The sequence below is a fragment of the Dendropsophus ebraccatus genome, chromosome 1, assembly GCF_027789765.1.
Source record: "Dendropsophus ebraccatus isolate aDenEbr1 chromosome 1, aDenEbr1.pat, whole genome shotgun sequence".
NCBI lineage: Eukaryota > Metazoa > Chordata > Amphibia > Anura > Hylidae > Dendropsophus > Dendropsophus ebraccatus.
In genome coordinates this window covers 94,783,894-94,804,274 of record NC_091454.1, presented here as the reverse complement: position 1 = coordinate 94,804,274, position 20,381 = coordinate 94,783,894, and the positions used below count along the sequence as shown (strand labels likewise).

Here is a 20,381-nt window from a genome sequence, read left to right as displayed (position 1 = left end):
AGACACTGTAGGCTGCTGCTCAAGGCACTCACCACAGTGAAAATCTAGATGTACTGTCCCCTGGGAAATATATGCAAAAGAGTATATCTCCCCATGTGCTGTTTTGTTTCATTATCTGTTGTCCTTGCTTACGGCCCACCAGGCATCCACTTTCTTGTGTAGCACATGCTCAGTTCATTGGTCACATGAGCTGTCCCATGACTACTGACAGTTGGTTTTCACTTCACATGCAACAAGGGGGATTGTGGGAAAGTTTCTGCATGACAACAGCAGGGTCACAGTTCAGAGAGAAAACCAGGGAGTGAATAGATACATCGGGAAGAAAACTGGTACAGTGATGTAAGTTACTTTACTAAGAACAGCACATTTGTTCACTTGTACACAGATGTATGTGGTACACATGTGATTTTACCTTCTTATATTTATGATACCGCCCCTTTAACTAGCAGCTTAAAAAGAGACTAAGCACAGAAAGATCCCAGGTCATCTGAGCGCTCACAGAGAAGGCAGTCATGTGACTGATGGACACATTGAGCTGTGACCCTCTGTACTGGCCGGAACTTCATGTTTAGTCTGTTTTTTTTCAACCAGCACAAGACTTGACTGGACCAAGACTGGACCAAGGATACAAGTACAGATTTGTTATAAAGCATGATAACAAAAAAAAAATGAATGTAAATTGTAAACTTGCTTTATCTCACATCCCCTGTTGATTTAGATTTTGAAAGGTTTAATGACGGCAACACTTTTTTCGCTGTGTGGCCCTACTAAAAAGAGGCCATTTCTTGGTCTGCCAAGTCCCATGATTTCACAGCAGAACAACCACAGGATTGCAGTGCCTCCCCAAACTTGCCCTCTTCCCACAGTGGATGGTGGCACCATCTCATCAGCAGGTAAGCAAAACACTGACAAACAGACATCTTCTGAGGAATCTTGCTGTTTATGCTGCAGTAGCTCTTCTTTAGAATCAGGCCTGAGATTAGCCTTTGCATCCAATGCACATCAAAGAACTTTGGATTCCCATGACCCTATCACTGGTTGGACAACTTTTGCTATGTACAAACCACTACAGAATGGCAACACGCCACAAGACCTGCTGTTTTGGAGATCTTTTGACTAGCCATCAAAGTTTACTCTATGAAAGCAGCTCAGATTCTTACACCTTCCATTTTTCTTGCTTCAACAATTATCTAGTATTAGGAGTTTTGCCAGAATGTAGATCTATCACCTATCACAGAATAAGGGCCGTATCCCACGACCTGACATTTCCAAGTAAGCAGACGTCGATCTGCTAGATAGGTGCTCGCTTACTGAGCCTACACCTGGCTCAATAATTATGTTAAATTGTGATAAATTGTTAGGGATGTATGTGCAGCCCTTGCTTTTTACATAAAAAAATTATAAAACTTATACTTACCTATTCTCCCCCTTGTCCTGCAGACTTTCACTCGTGTTCCCTGCTTACTGCTGATGCGTCTGGCTCTGTCTCATCAGTGACAGGCTGCACAGCCAATCACTGGCCGAGACAGGACAGCCCTGTGGCCAGAGATTGGCTGAGCGGCCTGTCATTGAAGATGCAGGGCCAGAAGAGTCAGCGGTGAGCAGGGAACACTGGCAGAAGACTGTGAGACTCCAGGGGAGAATAGTAAGTATAAACTTTATTATTTTTACACACTCATATAAGCAGTCAACCCCTACACACAGCAATGCGCAACCAGGGGCTTATGATTTTCAAGACAATCAGCCGATGATCGTTTTTTGGGTTGATTGTTGTCTTTATCAGGCTATGTTCGCACACAGTATTTTTGCTAAGTATTTCAGTCAGTATTTTTCAACCAAAACAGAAGTGGATTGAAAACACAGAAAGGCTATGTTCACACACTGTGGAAATTGAGTGGATGGCCGTCATTTAACGACAAATAAAAGCCTTTGTTTTAAAATAACAGCAATTATTTGTCATTAAATGGCAGCCATCTACTAAATTTCAACAGGTGAATGAACATAGCCTTTCTGTGTTTTTAATCCACTCCTGCTTAATACTGACCAAAAATAATCTGAATCAGCCTGATTCTGCAAATTTATCTTCAACAGTACTTTGTTCTGTAACAGATATCTCCTTTGAAACAAAATGGTTGATAAAGCTAGATCAGTTGTAACGCCAAGGTTAGTTTATACACACACACAGATACAGTACAGTATATTGACTACCCATAGATTGCACTGCCTCCCCTAACACATTTCCCCCATACTGTGACAGAACATTCCTATTTTACCTGGTAGGGAGTAAACAGAAAGCAAAAATTAGTGCTTCTCAGCTGCTGTGTAAAATACAGCAATAGAAACAAATGGACTTTGTCAGACTTGGCTTTCTACCTCATATTTGGTAATATGCCACAAAGAACAGGTGGCTTCTGATTCAGTAACACATGTGTGAGGGCTGTGCTGAATGAAGAAACAAAGAAAGCAATTTAGAAGAAAATAGAATTATTCTTTGTAGGACATCAGGACATGACTAACACATTAATGGATTTTTCAAAGTTGTCGATTTTTGCCAAGTTATTTGCAAGATAGGTGGGTTGTGGTGCTAGCAATCTGGCAAGAACTATCACCTTAATGATGAAGTGATAATATGCTTGGATGACAATTGAGTAAAAATTGGAAACAATGGGCATCCATTATGTCACTGTAATTAAAGCATTTATTCATACGCTGGAATGCAGCATTTTATTTACAACACAATATGTAACAGACAAATGAATCTAATAATAAAATATACAATGTACACCACAAATTGGAGACATCTTGAAATACATTTTTATCCAAAAGTAAAAATGGGCATACACTGGTAAATCAGATTTTACAACAATTGCAAGTGTTCATTGTAATGTTCTGCTATTTTGAAGTTTTTATCATTAGCCCACAAACTTTACATACAATACCTTTATATCAACTGAAAACAATGACTCACGCTCCTTTTTCTCCAAAGTTAAGCTCTACCCTGAAAATAAGCCCCAGCTTAAATTTTGCAGGGTTTTTGGAGTAGGCTTTAAATAATCCCTACTCTAAAAAAGAAAAAGCTACTCCATGGAGTATTCATGAAAAAAGCAAAAAAAACACCAACCCCAAAAATAAGCCTTTTTTCAGAAAAAAAATTATATATATATATATATATATATATATATATATATATATATATATCCCTGTTTCCTTTTTGGAGAAAATGATGATACATTTGTTTCCTACTACAGGAAGCAGTAAGGCTGGGCTCACAAGCTGGATGCATATCACGCAAGGGTGGGCTGGGACTTGTTACTGTACTGCTGATGCAAAAATGCATCCAGGTTATGCTAGTGTGAATCCAGCCATAGACAGCAAAAAAAAAAAAAACGCACAGCACAGACATCACAACAGATTAGGTTTCACAAGGAAATTCCTAGTTTTTTCTAGAGTTTCTTTCTATATACTGTATTGACAAATGAATCAGAAGTTGCATTGACATCATTTTAAACATGTCAGTGTGTCTGCTGGCAGGTTATACAACAACCAGGGCCGTTTCTATAGGCGGGTGGGCCGGGCGACCGCACGGGGCGCCGACAGCTAGGGGGCGCTGGTGTCACCCGCGGCCGAGCGCCCGCCCGGCCGCCCCATCATTTGCCCCTCTGGCCGCCCCTTCGCCTACCCCATCACCTGCTGTGGCGCCGCCCGCCCGCAACTCTGCTCAGCTTGAGGCCGGAGGCTGCATTCTGCCTCCGACCACAAGAGGCCGCTGTCTCCCCCCAGAGCTCCAGCACAGGAGTGACGTCACTCCTGTGCTTGAGCTCAGACCCGGGAGAGAAGACGCAGGATGCAGGACCTGCTGTGCTGCATTAAGGTGAGTATAACTGTTTGTTGTTTTATACAGAAAGCCTGGGGAAATGCCTACATAGGGAGATGGGGGGGATCTAACAGGGGATATGCCTACATGGGGGGGATCTAACAGGGGGGATGCCTCTATATATATATAGGGGGGGATCTAACAGGGGGGATGCCTCTATATATATAGGGGGGGATCTAACAGGGGGGATGCCTATATATATATATAGGGGGGGGATCTAACAGGGGGGATGCCTCTATATATATAGGGGGGGATCTAACAGGGGGGATGCCTCTCTCTCTCTCTCTCTATATATATATATATATATATGGGGGGGATCTAACAGGGGGGATGCCTCTATATATATAGGGGGGGGGATCTAACAGGGGGGATGCCTATATATATATAGGGGGGATCTAACAGGGGGGATAGCTACATGGGGGATGCCTACATGGGGGGGATCTAACAGGGGGGATCCCTATATATATATAGGGGGGGGATCTAACGGGGGGGATGCCTATATATATATATATATATATATATATATACCAACAAAACACAACAATCACTGAACTCAGGGAGAACAGTGAAAAATTCCAATGGAGTACTCATTTACGAGTCTCCATTGATTGTCCCATACAAAATTTAAATATGCAAAAAAGGGGTCCGTGGAGCCTCAGTTACGAGTCTCAAAACACGGGAATAGCCAGATATCCCTCTCTCCAGAGAAGGAAGCCCATTGCCAAGGGGTGCCTCCTAGTGGGGAGAGCACCAAACCACCCTGATACGTAGTCCCTCAGGTCCTCACTCTGTTGCGAGCTTTAGGACCTAAATAGGGAAACACCAGGGTGGCCCCTGTGAGTCAAAGTCTAACTCTGTGGCGAGTATAACGACATAAGACAAGGGTTACCAAGGCTAGGCATCCATCCACAGACTGCAGTTTCGGGGTATTTGCCCCTCGTCAGTGTGGAGCAGGATTCTGGCTACTGGGGCAATGATAAATAAGCCTTTTTTCAGAAAAAAAATTATATATATATATATATATATATATATATACACAGTGGTACCTTGGTTTAAGAGTAACTTGGTTTAAGAGCGTTTTGGTTTAAGAGCTCACAGTTTTTTAAAATTGTGACTTGGTTTAAGAGCATTGCTTTGGTTTAAGAGCTCCCTGTGCTGGATGCGTGAGTGGATGAGGAGCATGGTCTGCACAGTGGGGTCTACAGCCCTGTACTCTGACCCAGGAAGTCTCCCTCACCTTCCAAATCATAGCAGATCCACTTCAGGCTGGGGTTTACATCAGGGGACAGGACTGTGGAGGTAATCTCTCTATAGCTGTAACCCCTCTCTCCCCGGACAGAGAGTGCTGCATGTATGTGCCCACATCTGCCCTGCTCATTCCTTCATGCTCCCTGCAGTCTCTGTCTGCCCTTGTGTTTCCCATCCTCTCCATTACTGTACAGTAACTTATAATATCACATATTCTGCTATTTCTCATTGTTTGTTTCATCTGTTTTACATGTTATTCAGAATAATAAATCATTATTTTTGGGGTGTGGAACCAATTTTCTGCATTTCTATGATTTCTTATGGGAAAATTTGCTTTGGTATAACAGTGGATTTGGATTACAAGCGCGGTCCCGGAACAAATTATGCACGTAATCCAAGGCACCACTGTGTATATATATATATATATATATATATATATATATATATATATATAAATATATATATAGGGGGGGATCTAACAGGGGAGATGCCTATATATATATATAGGGGGGAATCTAACAGGGGAGATGCCTACATGATGAGCTGATCTAACAGGGGAGATTGCCTATATATATATATATAGGGGGGAATCTAACAGGGGAGATGCCTACATGGGGAGCTGATCTAACAGGGGAGATGCCTATATATATATATATATATATATATATATAGGGGGGGGATCTAACAGGGGATATGCCTACATAGGGGGGGGAATCTAACAGGGGATATGCCTACATGGGGGGGGGAATCTAACAGGGGATATGCCTACATAGGGGGGGGGGATCTAACAGGGGATATGCCTACATAGGGGGGGGGGGGAATCTAACAGGGGATATGCCTACATAGGGGGGGGGAATCTAACAGGAAATATGCCTACATAGGGGGGGGGGATCTAACAGGGGATATGCCTACATAGGGGGGGGGGAATCTAACAGGGGATATGCCTACCATGGGGATGCTATCTGCTGGGGGGCTAACTAACTACCTAAACTGGGATGTCTCCTACATTGGGTGTTACTATATATAGGGGGGGATGTTTAACTATCAGGGAGATTACTTTCAGGGGTTATGGCTAAATGCCTAATTGGGTTGGGGCTAACTAACGGGGGATCACCTGCAGAGGGAATACTACATACTGGTGGGCTTACTATTGGGGGGATCCCTACCTGCTACGTGCTGTGTAGACTACCTACAGGGGATTAGCTACACTGCAGACACTACCTATTGGGGGAGGGGGGGCATCCTGCACAGGGAGGCCTAACTTCTAAACAGATGCACACAGGGGGGCCTGTGGACATTATTACTATATGGGGGGACACAGCAGAGGATCCTAGATACAGGGGGCAACCCACATACCTACTGACTTTACTGCAGATGACACAAAAAAAGTGGAAGTTGTTGAAAAAGTGCGGAGCCTAAGATGTTTGTCTGGCAGGTTCAGAAGAGATTAATTGTGGCTGCAAGAAATTGTCATGGGGGTACGGGCCAGAAACAGAGGAAAAGGGGAAGTGACGCCTCAGATCAAAGAAGACGTCACCCGTGAGTAACCAACTTTTTTTGCCCCAAATTGAAAAGGGTTGAATAACTGTGCTCTATGCCATAATACATACACTGCTTCTCCCTAGTAACAAACGCCCCCCCCCCCACCATCGCCTGGGTGGGGGGGGGGGCAGTTTTAGCAAGACTCGCCCTGTAGTTAAAATTACCTAGAAACGGCCCTGACAGCAACCATTGTCTGCTGACCACTCACAGAATACAGTCTGTCTTGAATGGCAGTCTATACTCTTCCCACAGATTTGCATATACCATGGTAACATAGTATTTTTTTGTTTTTGCCTATTTTCCTGTCAGGTCTAGTGCAGGCCTGCATAACATAGAAACATAAAAGACTGCTGGATCTTAAGATAGATATATGTTTTTTCCAAGCATGTATAAACTCCGTTACTGTAGATTTACCAACCACATCTGCTGGAAGTTTTTTCCAAGCTTCAGAAGCTGTCTGTCAACCTGCAGTTAGGACAATGACCTAGAGATGGGAAAGGATGCTGAGAGAAGGCAAGAATGTTGAGGGGGTCCTACTTAATTGGGGGAAAACCATCTAAAGGGAGTCTATTTTACAATGGGTAAACTACCTAACATGCAAAAGAGGGGGTCTTACTTACAGGGGAAAAATCTATTGGAAGGCCCTACTTGCAGAGGGCTAAACTACCTTCAGGGGGCAAACTAATGGCCCTATTCCACGGGTCGTCATAGAGGAGCAAACAAGCGCTGACAGCGCTCGTTTGCTCCTCGTTCTCCACTCGCTGCCGCCCCCATTCAACGCAGCAGCGAGCTGGTGAATGCGGGAGGGGCGGCGGGGAGCTGCGGGGGGGCTGCCCGGGTGATCGCTGATCGTCCAGGCAGCCCATAGGATATAGCAGCGTCTGCTGCCGATGCTCCTATTCAACGGAGCGACGGCAGCCGATCGCTGCTATATCAGTCGCTTGTTTTTCAACATGTTGAAAAACAAGCGACTGCAACAATTAGCCGACATGAACGATGTCGGCTGATCGTTGCACTCTATTCCAAGGGACGATTATCGCCCGTAGCGGCCGATATCGGCCGAATACGGCCGATAATCGTTCCGTGGAATAGGGCCTTAAGTACAGGGGGCAAACTACATACAGGAGAAAATCTACTGGAGCAACCAATTAACCTAATGGGGGAATGCCTACCGACTCCCCCCATACCCACTTACTTCCCACTTACTGTCCCACCTTCATAATTTAATGTGCAGGACACCATGCTGGGGCATTATTACCATTTGAGATGAGTTGTGGCTGGGAAAGAAAACATCATTGTGGTCTGGGCCAGGTGAAGAAGTGAAGATGAATGCATCTTATGTCACCTGTGAATTACTAGATGTAACTGCACTGTAATTACTTTCAATATAAGCAGTTTACAAAATAAAAATCATTACCTTTACTAACAAAGAGTGCTGCTAAAAACTTGTTTGCAGCCCAGAGAGATTTAACCATTTGAAATTTTGTCCCTTAACTACTGCCAAGTTTTGCTGGCCTGGTCTGGAAGAAGGCAAAAACCCCATAAGGGAGAAGCAAATTTTCCTAATTTAAAGAAGAAAAATTTCTCCCCTACCTAAAATCTGATAATCAAAATACATCCCTAGATCAAGGATCCTTCACCACTTTATAACGACCACTATTTGTATTATTATTACACTCCACAAATGTATCCTTCTTCCATGTGTGCAGAACATAGAATACATCATAGGGAATTGACTCCACCCACTAGCTCAGAGACCCCTGAGAATTAGAGATATTACTTGCAGTGTATTATAAATTTTGAGAAATGCCATAGGTATATACCATAATTTCAAGAAGCAATGCTACTCCTCATGTATACATATACACAACAACTCATAATAAATACTTACCTTTTAAGACAAATCTAACTTCTGCCACGGTATTTTTTCCATCAGGATATGCTCATTTCACACCTAGGTTTCCAAAAACTGCATTTATTAAGGAATTGACATTCACGCAAATTTACGCAAAATGGCTTCATACTGGTGCTTCTCATGAAAGTAATTGCTTTTTACTGCTTGTAATTTTGTAAAGTTCATATTGTCATGAATGTTCTTTTTTTCCAGGAAGATAGTAACACACTGACAGACAACTCTTCGCAGTGTACCATGCAATTACATCCCATCTCATTTTTTTTCTGAATCATCAGTAATGAAAACCAGAGACTTCAAAGCAATTAGATACACCTTTCATAGTTCTAGAGGTGGATTTACTACATGGAAATGAGTAACGCAGAACAGCAGTTAGCCCGTGAATACTATAATCAAGGCAGAGTCTCCAAAATGTACTTTATCCTGAGATTTGTGACAACACAAGAGGCATATAAAAAAAGCAAATAGAGAACCGCAAAAAATTTAATTTGGCTTCCAGTAATGATGTAAGCAAAAACTACATGGTAAGCTTCTCTATTGTTACAAGGCTATGACTTTGCTGCACTGACTGACATTGATTTCTCCAGGTAATAGAACAATAGATGCATTTCAATCCATCTTGATAATATTGTAACCAATGAGCTACCTCAGTAACCACGGTAACCAGTGTTCTTACACTGTGCATTGGTAATGATATCACTGCCACGGTGTTGCTTATATTTTACAAGGGGAGCTGCAAGACATTGAAATCCAGATTTCATATTTTGTATATATGCAGCCGATTTCCTTATTCAAGAAATACACAATTCATTATTTTAGCAACATAATGTGTTTACCATTATATTTTGACAAATCGTATTAATACATTCATTCTATACACAGTCTTTAGGTTGAGATCCAAGGCTGTATTTTATTATGATATAAGGCCTAAAATCTGGCCTCCTAAAAACCAAACCTCAAAAGGTATGATTATTTCCCATGATTTAAAGGGTCTACTGAATCTGATAAAAATGTGTATAATCTGCTTCTTTTCCTAGGAACACAGTAGCATATGCATGCTGGTGAGCATCGGTCTTTTACTGGAACAACATCAAACAGGCAAGAAGAAGCACAGTACACAGAAAATCCCTAGTGAACACCACACAGAGAGAATTGCTTCATCTACTCAGTAGCAACGCTTCTCTATGTGCCCATTTGTAGTGATTAATGTGACAATCACACTTTGAGACAGTACACCTTCTGTTGATAAAATTGTATACCACTGTATGTGTGTGTGTATATATATATATATATATATATATATATATATATATATATATAGAAAGCAGGAGGGAGGAAGAGAGAGACATTATATATCTATATATATCCTGTGTTAAAGGGGTAGTGCGGCGCTAAACAATTATTCACTAAATAACACACATTACAAAGTTATACAACTTTGTAATGTATGTTATGTTAGTGAATCGCCCCCTTCCCCGTGTTTACCCCCACCCGGAAGTGTAGTGCTCTATACATACCTGCTTCTTGCCGACCCCCGTCCGCCATCTTGTGCCAATGATGTCATCTTCGGACGGACGGCCGAACCGCTCCGACCGTCCCTAGTGCCGTCCGTCCTCTGCCGCGTCATCAGCTACTCAGCCGCGATCGGCTGAGCATAACTGTGCTCAGCCAATCGTGGCTGAGCAGCTGATGACGCATGTCTCGTCATCAGCTGCTCAGCCGTGATTGGCTGAGCATAACTGTGCTCAGCCAATCGCGGCTGAGCAGCTGATGACGCGGCAGAGGGCGGCCGGCACTAGGGATGGTCGGAGCGGTTCGGCCGTCCGTCCGAAGATGACATCATTGGCACAAGATGTTGGACGGGGGTCGGCAAGAAGCAGGTATGTATAGAGCACTACACTTCCGGGTGGGGGGAAACACGGGGAAGGGGGCGATTCACTAACATAACATACATTACAAAAGTTGTATAACTTTGTAATGTGTGTTATTTAGTGAATTGTTTAGCGCCGCACTACCCCTTTAAGATGGTTGAAACATCAAAGACTAACTTAATCTAAGCCTAATGCTTTGTCTCACCAGTTTTAATATTCTCCTAGCCGACTGGGGACTGCTGCACCACATTCTCCACTCCAGTGGTACAAAACTACCTAGGTCCCCGTTACGCTGACCCTGTGAAAGCATCATGTGAGATTTGACATGAGAACAATAGACCCTTTAAAATGGTCACTATCTTTTCAAAAACTTCTCTATTTGATAGCCGACATAGATTTCTATCTTATTTGCATATCACTTAATCTACAAATAAAATTTGGCTGTCACCAGGCTAGGTTAAAGTTATTTTTTAGTCATTTCACTTAGGGATGGTCCGAACCTGCTTCGGTTCAGGTTCGTACGAACCTGAACTCTCGGAAATTATTCCCGCTGTCTGCCCGCTCCGTGGAGAGGGTGGATACAGCGGGAGGACCGCCTGGAAAACTGGGATACAGCCATAACCATAGGCTGTATCCCTGTTTTCCAGGCAGTCCTCTCGCTGTATTCACCCGCTGCACAGAGCGGGCAGACAGTGCGAATCAACCCGAGCGTTCGGGTTCATACGAACCCGAACCAAAGCAGGTTCGGACCATCCCTAATTTCACTGTATCTGTCACACAAAGTCCTTTATAGAGCAAAAGGGTACCAACTAGCATTAAGCAAACCAGTCAAAACGTTCGTGTTCAGCAATGTTATCTGAAACCAAACACTATTTGTTTCCCCATGGTTGCAGAAGATGGATGCCTGTGACTGTATCAATGTTTTCCAGAACTCCCTAGGGTGGCATCCAACTTCTGAAGCTGTGGGGAATAAAATGCCTAGCGTTCAGGTTCAGATAACATTGCCAAACATGAAAATTTTGATATGTTCTCTCAACACTAATACCAAATAAATGTTAATGCACCCCATACACATTTATGGGAAGTTCAGTTGTTACTGTAAGTAGTAATTGTAAGTGTAAGATGTTAAAACATCAATAGATAGTGTTATATCCATGTTTTGTTTTTATTTTTGGAAAATTTACATTTTGCATTTTGTTTGTTCCAAAAAGCTGGAGTCTATCTTAATGTCTTATATGGAAAATTGACAATATAGTGCTTGGATACCATAAATGAATAATATTTGAGAAGTGACCAGCAAATTACACAATCTGCTTTGATAGAAGGTGGTACCAAAACAAAAAAAAGATAAACCAAGAAGGGTTTTGGTGAAATTGGTGTGAAGGAGGTGTAGTTTGGGGAGTGCCTCTTTTGTGGAATATGGTGAATTATACGTGAACTGAATATTTTTGGTATCTACTAAAATCACTGGATGTCTATTTGAGTGCTGTATAAACCTTTCAGGGCCAATGAGAGCTTACACGGAAGTACTCACAACAGTGACAAGTGACTGCAGTAGATGTAGAATGAAGACATGAAAAAAAAACATCCAAATTGTCACTTACTAATAGGACATTGGTATTTAAAATGTTCTACATAGTTACATAGTTAGTATGGTTGTAAAAAGATACATGGCCGTCAAGTTCAACCAAGCAGGGGCTAGATGGAGGGAAGGGGCGCAGATGATGTGTAGGTTCTCTACATATGCATTAAGATTATTTTGTTCTAAGAACTTGTCTAAGCCTGTTTTGAAGCCCTTTATTGTTTTTGCTGTGACCAGATCCTGGGCTAGACTGTTCCATAGATTCACTGTTCTCATGGTAAAGAAGGACATTTGCAGACTGAACCTTTTTTCTCCAGGCGGAGGCAGTGGCCCCTTGTCTTTTGAGGTTACCTGGAACATCTTTTCCCAATATTTCTTGTAGGGGCCATATTTATTATATATATTAAATAAAGTAATCATAACTGCCCTTAAACGTCTCTTTTTAAAACTAAACAAATTTAACTTAATCTATTCTCTTAACTAAGATTCTCCCTTCCCCTTAATATTTTAGTTGCCTGCCTTTATACCTTTTCCAGTCAAGACATCCTTCCTATGAATCGGGTTCCAACACTGATCAGCATACTCCAGATGATGCCACACCAAAGCTTCTGTTTTGCTACTTCGTATTGCGATCATGCGCCCGCACCCAACTGAGTTTCCACTGGAGCAGTGACACTTTCTATATTCTTTGACACTTTTGATATCTCTTTCATCCCTGGACAGAACATCACATCATGTAAAATGACCACTGAAAGAAATGTCAAAGGTCCTGAGACTTTTCCTATGCTACAAATTGCCACAAAAACAAAACTTAGAAACTATGTGTAGTATTACAAAACATGTTCCATTTGGGAATTTTAAGACGTCAGATAGGAGAAGAAGGCATGTTTACAAAATTAATGTATTTGCAAAAGTATTTCACGTGATGAGTCCTACAAGTATAACTATATTAGTTGAGATGGGAATACCTCTTGAAAGCATTAGATGCTTTAGGTGGCTTGATCCCTTTATTTTATATTATATTTATCAGAAAGAATATTTTTGAAAACAAGGAACTGTTACATGTACAAGTCCTTACAAGATTTATTTGTAATCCATATCATTTCTCGTAGATGAAGCAATGTACTCATACTTGTGGCAATCACATTTCAGTTTATGAGTGCAATGATAAACCTACTTAAGTAAAGTGAGTAAAAACTTGTTAAATGTTATTTATCGAAATGTGCCATGATTAAAAATCTTAAATATATATGCAGCAAAACAAATGTTCCTTTTACAAGATTTACTGAATAATTCATGAAGGACAAATGTATTCTTTCTAAATGAAGATGGCTATTTTGCCCTATTATTGGGTGGTAAAAAGTACATACTAATAATAAAGTGAAGTGACTTGCAGAAAACAACTTTGGAAGGTCACAATGTTCAATAATCAAACATGTCTCTATATTCGCAGTTCCTTTTTAGCATCTTGTTACTATCCTGCAGCCATGTTATGCCTCCAATTAGCTGCTGAAAAAAATCTATTATTAAGACTGCAAATGGAAAAAAAAGTCTAAATTAGAATGGGTATCTTTGAAATGTGTTAAAATGAAAAAGATTATCTTCTTAGGAGTCCATTATAAATAGATCATGAACAAGGAGTTCCATCATACAACTTCAAAGCAGTAAAACCTGTAAAAAGCTCTATATACACTAATGAAATATATGAAAAAATTTGCTATTTCTTTCATTTACACTTTAATAAAAATTGAATCAGTCTCAGACCAAAAACTTTACATTAAAACGGAATTGTCTGGAAAGACATTTTCTCTCTTGTGCTCAAGGTTGTGGGGGGAATTTTTAAAATCTAAATCAACAGAAGATGTGATATAAAGCAAGTTTGCAATAATTATTTTTTGATGTTCTCATGCTGTAAAATAAAGTTATACTTACCAGAAATCCAGGTTTACACTCCTTAAGGCAGATGTTTAGACTTGCGCTGGTTGAAGAAAAAAAAAACAGACTAAACACAGGAATTTCGGCCAGTACAGAGAGTCACAGCTCAAAGTGTCTGTCAATCACATGACTGCCTGTTTCTGTGATCGCTCAGATGGCCTGGGATACACAGGACTTCCTGTTTTCTGACTGTTTCCTGTTTTTGAGGGGAAAAAAGTCAGAAAACAGGAAGTGCTGAGTTTTCCATGATGAAAAAAAGCAATGAATGTGAATTGCAAACTAGCTTTATTTCACATCTACTGTTGATTTAAGTTTTGAAAGTTAGAATGACAGTGACACAGAAAATGTCTGCAGCAGACTTATGTCTGCCAGTGATTGCCTGACTGGGTATTTCCAAATATCCGATTTAACCTCTTAAGGACGGAGCCAATTTTCGTTTTTTTCTCCTTGTGTTTAAAAGGTCATAGCACTTGCATTTTTTCACCTAGAAACCCACATGAGCCCTTATTTTTTGGGTCACTAATTGTTTTCTATATTGCACCAACAAATTTCACAGCAGAAGATTTGAGATGGGTTACTAGCCCAAAGTGGTTCAAGAATTTTTTTTTTTTTAATGGGTTTTTCACAGTTAGTGTATGTTTTTGTAAGTTTATGTTGTTTTCCAAAATGGCAGTCCTTCTAGCTCTTCAGGGATTATGATTTACCTACTGTGCAGTCGTATTAGTCACAACATCCTACTTGTGCAGTCTAGCTAAATCTCTTAGCAGATTTGCTATTCAGAAAGTCTGGAAATGCTTGCTGGCCGACCATGTGGGAGCTGTAATAACCGCAATATTGATTCTTGGCCAGCTTTTCCTGAAATAATTATAACTAAGAAGCAGCTAAAAACTTCACTGAAGAGAAAACACCAAGGGGGACATGTATCATGTGGCGGAATGTGTATTTTCGGCGGAAAGTGCCCTTTTGCGAATGATTTTATTTGCAAATGGCCGATTTGCGAATAAAATATTCGCAATTCGGCACTTTCCGCCAGATACACCAGGGGGCGGGGAGGGGGTGTGGAGGGGGCGGGGTGGGGGGGCACGGACTCCAGGTCCGCTTCATTCACCATTCTTCTGGCGGAAAAATAAACAGGAAACCTACTCCAGTCCTCAGCTGGGTAGGTTTCCTGCCGTGCGCACCGGCGCTCACGGGATTTATGTAGAGGCATTACGCCTCTACATAAATTTTCGTACCGGCGGAGCTTCGGGGACATTTTTAAGTCCGGTGCAGAAAACGCCGGACTTGATAAATGTCCCCCCAAGTGTAGTATTCACATTTGCAAGTGTTTGTCAAGTTAATCTCTGGTGCTATGTGATGCTATTTGCAAGTTCTTCTCAGTGACATATGAATGGCATACAACAGAACCATGGTGTTTTTATTTGTATGAACTAAGTCTCATAATTTATATTGTTAAAATGTTTTAATATACATTTTCGGTTTAGCATAAGTTCATGGGAAGCGGTAAACTTGTAACAGAAGTATGGCAGAGCGCGAAAAAATAGAACAGCAGTCTGTGTGTCGCTGGTCTCCATAGTAACATGCTAAATGAAGCACTTATGGATGTCAAGCGTTCCACTGTAATCCAAAGACTGACATCAATACTGAATTTATCATCAAGACACGGTTTCTTTACCTTCCGGAAGGTCAGTGTGTGAACCCTAATTAGCAAACAAATCAAGCTTGAAATGAAACAAGTCCAAGAAAAAAAAACTTTCTGTGGGCCAGCATGTTCTATTACCTCCTACTCCTTTTCTATTATCTCCACCACCTTCTTGTCCCAACACTGCCACAATTATTTTTCCTTCCTGTACCACCAATTCGCTGCGAATCTGTTGGCACTATGCAAATAAATATTATTATTATAATTCACATGGCTTAACAAGAGCAATTATTCAGTGTTTGGCAGTGAACTGGAATTACCTTCTGTTTTAGTTCTCCTACAGACTCAGCTTACACAAGATTAGATATTACTTCCTATTACAATAAAAGGCATCACACGGACTGAACAATTTTTAACACTTAGCATTGGCTCCTACAAATTTTGCTAGGAGTATACTGGGCCATGTTAATTCTAGTAGTCGATTCGCAAACTTTGCCAAAGAAGTCAACCTAGAGTTTAAGAGGTTGCACAATTGTGGATTTCTTCGTATGTTCATAAAAAGAATATCAGTGCCCTTCCAGGATTCCATGTAATCCATTGCAGTATATATGGATAAGGATATAAATAATGGTAGCAATTTGCGGACACTGGGCAAGCATGCCGATCATTTTTTTTCCTTATGTTTTGGTCCAGAGGCAAGGTTTCCCACTATTGCACTAAATGAAATATACATATACACACACAAAGGCCTTTCAACTGGTGTGTATTAAATATTATATGCTGATTCACATATCTTTTAAAACCCTAATTCTAAATACAAACATTTGCAGTATCTTGAGGTATAGTCTCCGAGTAGCAACTCATAAAGAGGTACTCTGACTTATTTACCACTCCCCAAGCGTCACTTTGACACCACTTCTGCGGTTCTATGCCACTTCAATCGTCCGTTCAGAAGTTTTTGAATGATCCAAGGTGACACCGCCCAGGGAACTGCATTTCCCGGCATTCCCCGCGCCTCACTTATTACTGATTCAGAGGTTTCCAACATCATCTGTGGGCCGATTTAGCTAGTGCATTGTATAGCTAACCTGGCCCACAAAGACAGAGATCATGAGTCCTCCATTTCAGAAGAGAGGGAGAGAGGGAACTTCCCCTAAGACAGAAAGGGCACAGATGAGCAGAATTTGTGCATCTAGAGCGGATGAGTTAGGGAAAAATTTGAGATACAGCTTCTTACATATAATAAATGCCTATTAGACAAAGGTAGGTACTAGGATGGTGGATTAGAGTGAGTTAACTTTTATCTGGGCCCCTTGGATGCATTTCCATTACTGTACATTAGGTTTTCTCATGACTTTGTTTTGTTGACAAGAATTTGAGCATTTGTACCTTAGTGCATATGTTATCACAGAAAGTTACACATACTGTATGTGCTATAGATTTCATTGCAGCTCTATCCACAATAATTGCACACAATTGTCTCTGATGTTCCCCCACTCAGAAAGCAGGCCATATAAGAGCAAGCACCCAGCACCAAGGAAAATATGTTCCCAAAAAGTAAAGATTTTGCAGACAAAAGGCACATAATAATCACCTTTGTGCTCTCTGTGTACTAGAGACCCTGACAGTATCCAAAAAGATACATACATATATAATATGAAATTACTATCATAAATCACAGATAAAAATATTACTGCTACAAAATTAAAATAGAACAAAAAGATGTAATGCTCCCACCAATGCTCCGTAAAACACTATATATATATATATATATATATATATATATATATATATATATATATAGTCATTGTTTTTGTACCTTGATGTCATCTACTTTTAAGGAACTTCTAAAGCTTAGCACGTTTGTGACTTTTGTAAGATTAGAGCTTCTGTATACAAAAGCTTGATATGAAAACTGTTTCCTGCTGAATAGACCTGTGAGGTAGATCAAGAACCGCTCATTCGATCATGACAAAAAAAAATCCATTCAATTCCACAAGAGATTGATTCTTTGATAAAGAACAGAATATTATGAGGCCTCCTGGAGGAACTGGGCTTTAGAAGTAACGGCTTTTAATCAACACCCTATAATAAGAGAAACTATCTACCAAAACATGTCTTTAATAACACCAGGGGGTGGGTATGTGGATGTGGCCTTTCGGATGGAATGCTACATAGTACAAAAAAAACTATTCAATTTTGTAAAATCTGTATGGGATTTTTAGTTATACACTGCTGTGTCTAGGAAATTATTAATAAAAGTATAAAGTATATAAGAAAAAGTATAAAAGATTATACAAAAAATACTATTAAAATTACTATAAATGGTCATTACTGCTATATTACTTGATGTTTATAGAGATGTCAAATAGATGTTCTCTGTTTTCCCTTCCCCCAACCCGGAGTGACGCTGCACACATGACATAAATCTGCCTACAAATCCAGTAAGACAACAAGGTCAGGACCCAGGAGAAAGGTGTAAGACTGTGCACTTATTCATGTTATCAGTTAGACTTTTACATTTTCTATATCTTCTAACAACTGTATTTGCTACAGTACTCCTCTTTCTGGGAAAAGTCTGCAGGGCCAATTGTTATTATTCTCGTCTATCAATGTAATTCTGAAATTAACTACCAGAATTACTGTGATTTGCGTATAGGCAAGACAAATGTGCACTGGGTACAAGCAAGTTAAGCACTTCTTGACAGTTTTTTTCACAAACAAAACTGTAAATGTAATACCACTAAACAGTAAAGTATATTTGCACACTGCATGTTTAATGCATTAATCAATATAAAAACATTGAAAAGACTGTGGAGCTCACCCAAGAGCTACATCACCTTCATATAGCGGACCACTGTGGGCCCTGGTCCTGAGGATGGGCCATTAGTTTTAACTTTAATTCCTGTGCAGTGATGACCTGTCTTGGCTAAGTGAACATTTGCTGCAGGAAAGATGCATCACAGAAAGAAGTAGCAGGCTGCATCAGGCTCCAGCACACATTGGACTGGGCAAGGGATTATTATACAAGCAGGAACAATACAAGATCAAAACATATTACATAAAGGCAAATGGCAGACTGGTACATGGGGGAAGAGGACCAGGGCTTACAAACTATAAGGTACTGGGAGAGAAACAGGAGGTAAAGTGCAGCCAGTCAAGTGTGATGCAGAATTGTTATAGGTTGTAGCCTAGTTTAAAGAGATGGGTTTTCAGGTTACTTTTAAAGAACTTGATGGTGGATGAGAGCCGGATGTGACAGGGTAGTGAGTTTCAGAGTATGGGGGAGGCTCGGGCAAAGTCTTGGAGACGGTTGTGAGAGGTACGAACAAGGGGGAGCGCAGAAGGAGGTCACTGGAGGATCGAAGGTTGTGTGAGGGACGGTAGCGGGATATCAGGTCAGGAATGTACGGAGGGGACAGGTTGTGGATGGCCTTGTACATCTTGGTCAACAATTTAAAGTGAATACGTTATGCTATGGGGAGCCAATAAAGGGATTGGCAGAGGGGAGAGGCAGAGGCAAAGCGAGGGGAAAAGTGGATTAGTCGGTCAGCGGAGTTAAGGATAGACAATAGAGTCATCTTCAGGAGGCCGACTGGACCGCTCCAGCCCTCCAGTCCAATCTTGGCTGAGCAGCTGATGACGCCCTGGAGGGGGCCGCCATGAGGGAGGGCTGCCTTCCGGCCTCCTGAAGATGACGTCATTGTCCCAAGATGGCGGCTGGGGTCGACAGCGAATAATGCACCACACTTCTGGGTCTAGCGTGGATGGGGGGAAACACGGGGAAGGGGGGCATTCACTTAAATAACACACATTACAAAGTTGTATAACTTTGTAATGTGTGTTATTTAGTAAATAAATACTTAACACCGCACTACCCCTTTAAGTTGCAAGCTGGTTTTCTTTTTAGTGTTTTTTTCAGGATAAATATTTATTACAAAAAAAACACATACATTTTAATTTAGATTTTACTTTGTATTATGGAATAAGTTACTTATTAAAAGCTGAACTCATTTTTTTTCTTCTGCCAGCTAGTGAAGAAAACAATAGATTGTAGCACTTCACTTTAATTACTCAGTGTAGAGAATTACCAATGACATAGGAAGTCTACAGTGAAAATGGTCATTAGCTGACCCAAGACAATATATTAACATGATTTTAATAACCAATTATTTGTTCTTGGTCACTTTTCTTCATTACAGTATGACGAATAGTAACTCCCATAGCCTACAGCTACTCCCCAGGCTCATGAAGCTCTCCATTTCTATTTCTTTGGGCAGAGGTTGCCTGGAGCGCACAACAGAAAACTAGATTAGATCCTTAACAAATTCTTCCTATTGTGTTAGCAATTTATCAAGTGGTAGAATAAGCAGCACAGCGAGTATATAATGCCATCTGCCCTACTGTATTAAGGCTTCATACCTGGCGCTATCATCTGGCTGTTAATAACACATTTGACTGAAATTATGATTAAAGGGATTTGCGATTGACACTAAATTGTAGAAAACACAATCGAATGGAAAATCAGCTTAGCATGTTTATTAGCTAGACACATAATGAGGAATTGCTAACAACATTAGGTTGGCTTCTGAACTCTCCATTTACATGAAGTCAAGTTGTATTATCTGAAACAAAATAGAGGAGATTGCAGCGTGGTAAATATTTTCAACTAAATCGGCAGAGGAACAGGAAGGTAAAAAAAGGAGTGGGAGAAATACCACACAAATTTCACAGTCCTGAGGAAATGTTGGAGTAATGTCAGAGATATCCCATTT

The 20,381-nt window shown here is 40.8% G+C and overlaps 1 long non-coding RNA gene across 2 annotated transcripts; it reads left to right on the top strand.

Annotated features, from left to right (window-relative positions):
* The first annotated feature begins 226 nt into the window (after positions 1-226).
* Positions 227-9,812, top strand: LOC138775537 (uncharacterized). Of its 2 annotated transcripts, none has more exons than XR_011360585.1 (4): positions 227-339; positions 719-893; positions 8,772-9,082; positions 9,614-9,812. It is a non-coding gene; the product is annotated as an uncharacterized lncRNA (long non-coding RNA). The 2 variants fall into 2 exon arrangements; XR_011360579.1 differs by having other exon boundaries at positions 8,772-9,100.
* The last annotated feature ends 10,569 nt before the right edge of the window (positions 9,813-20,381 follow it).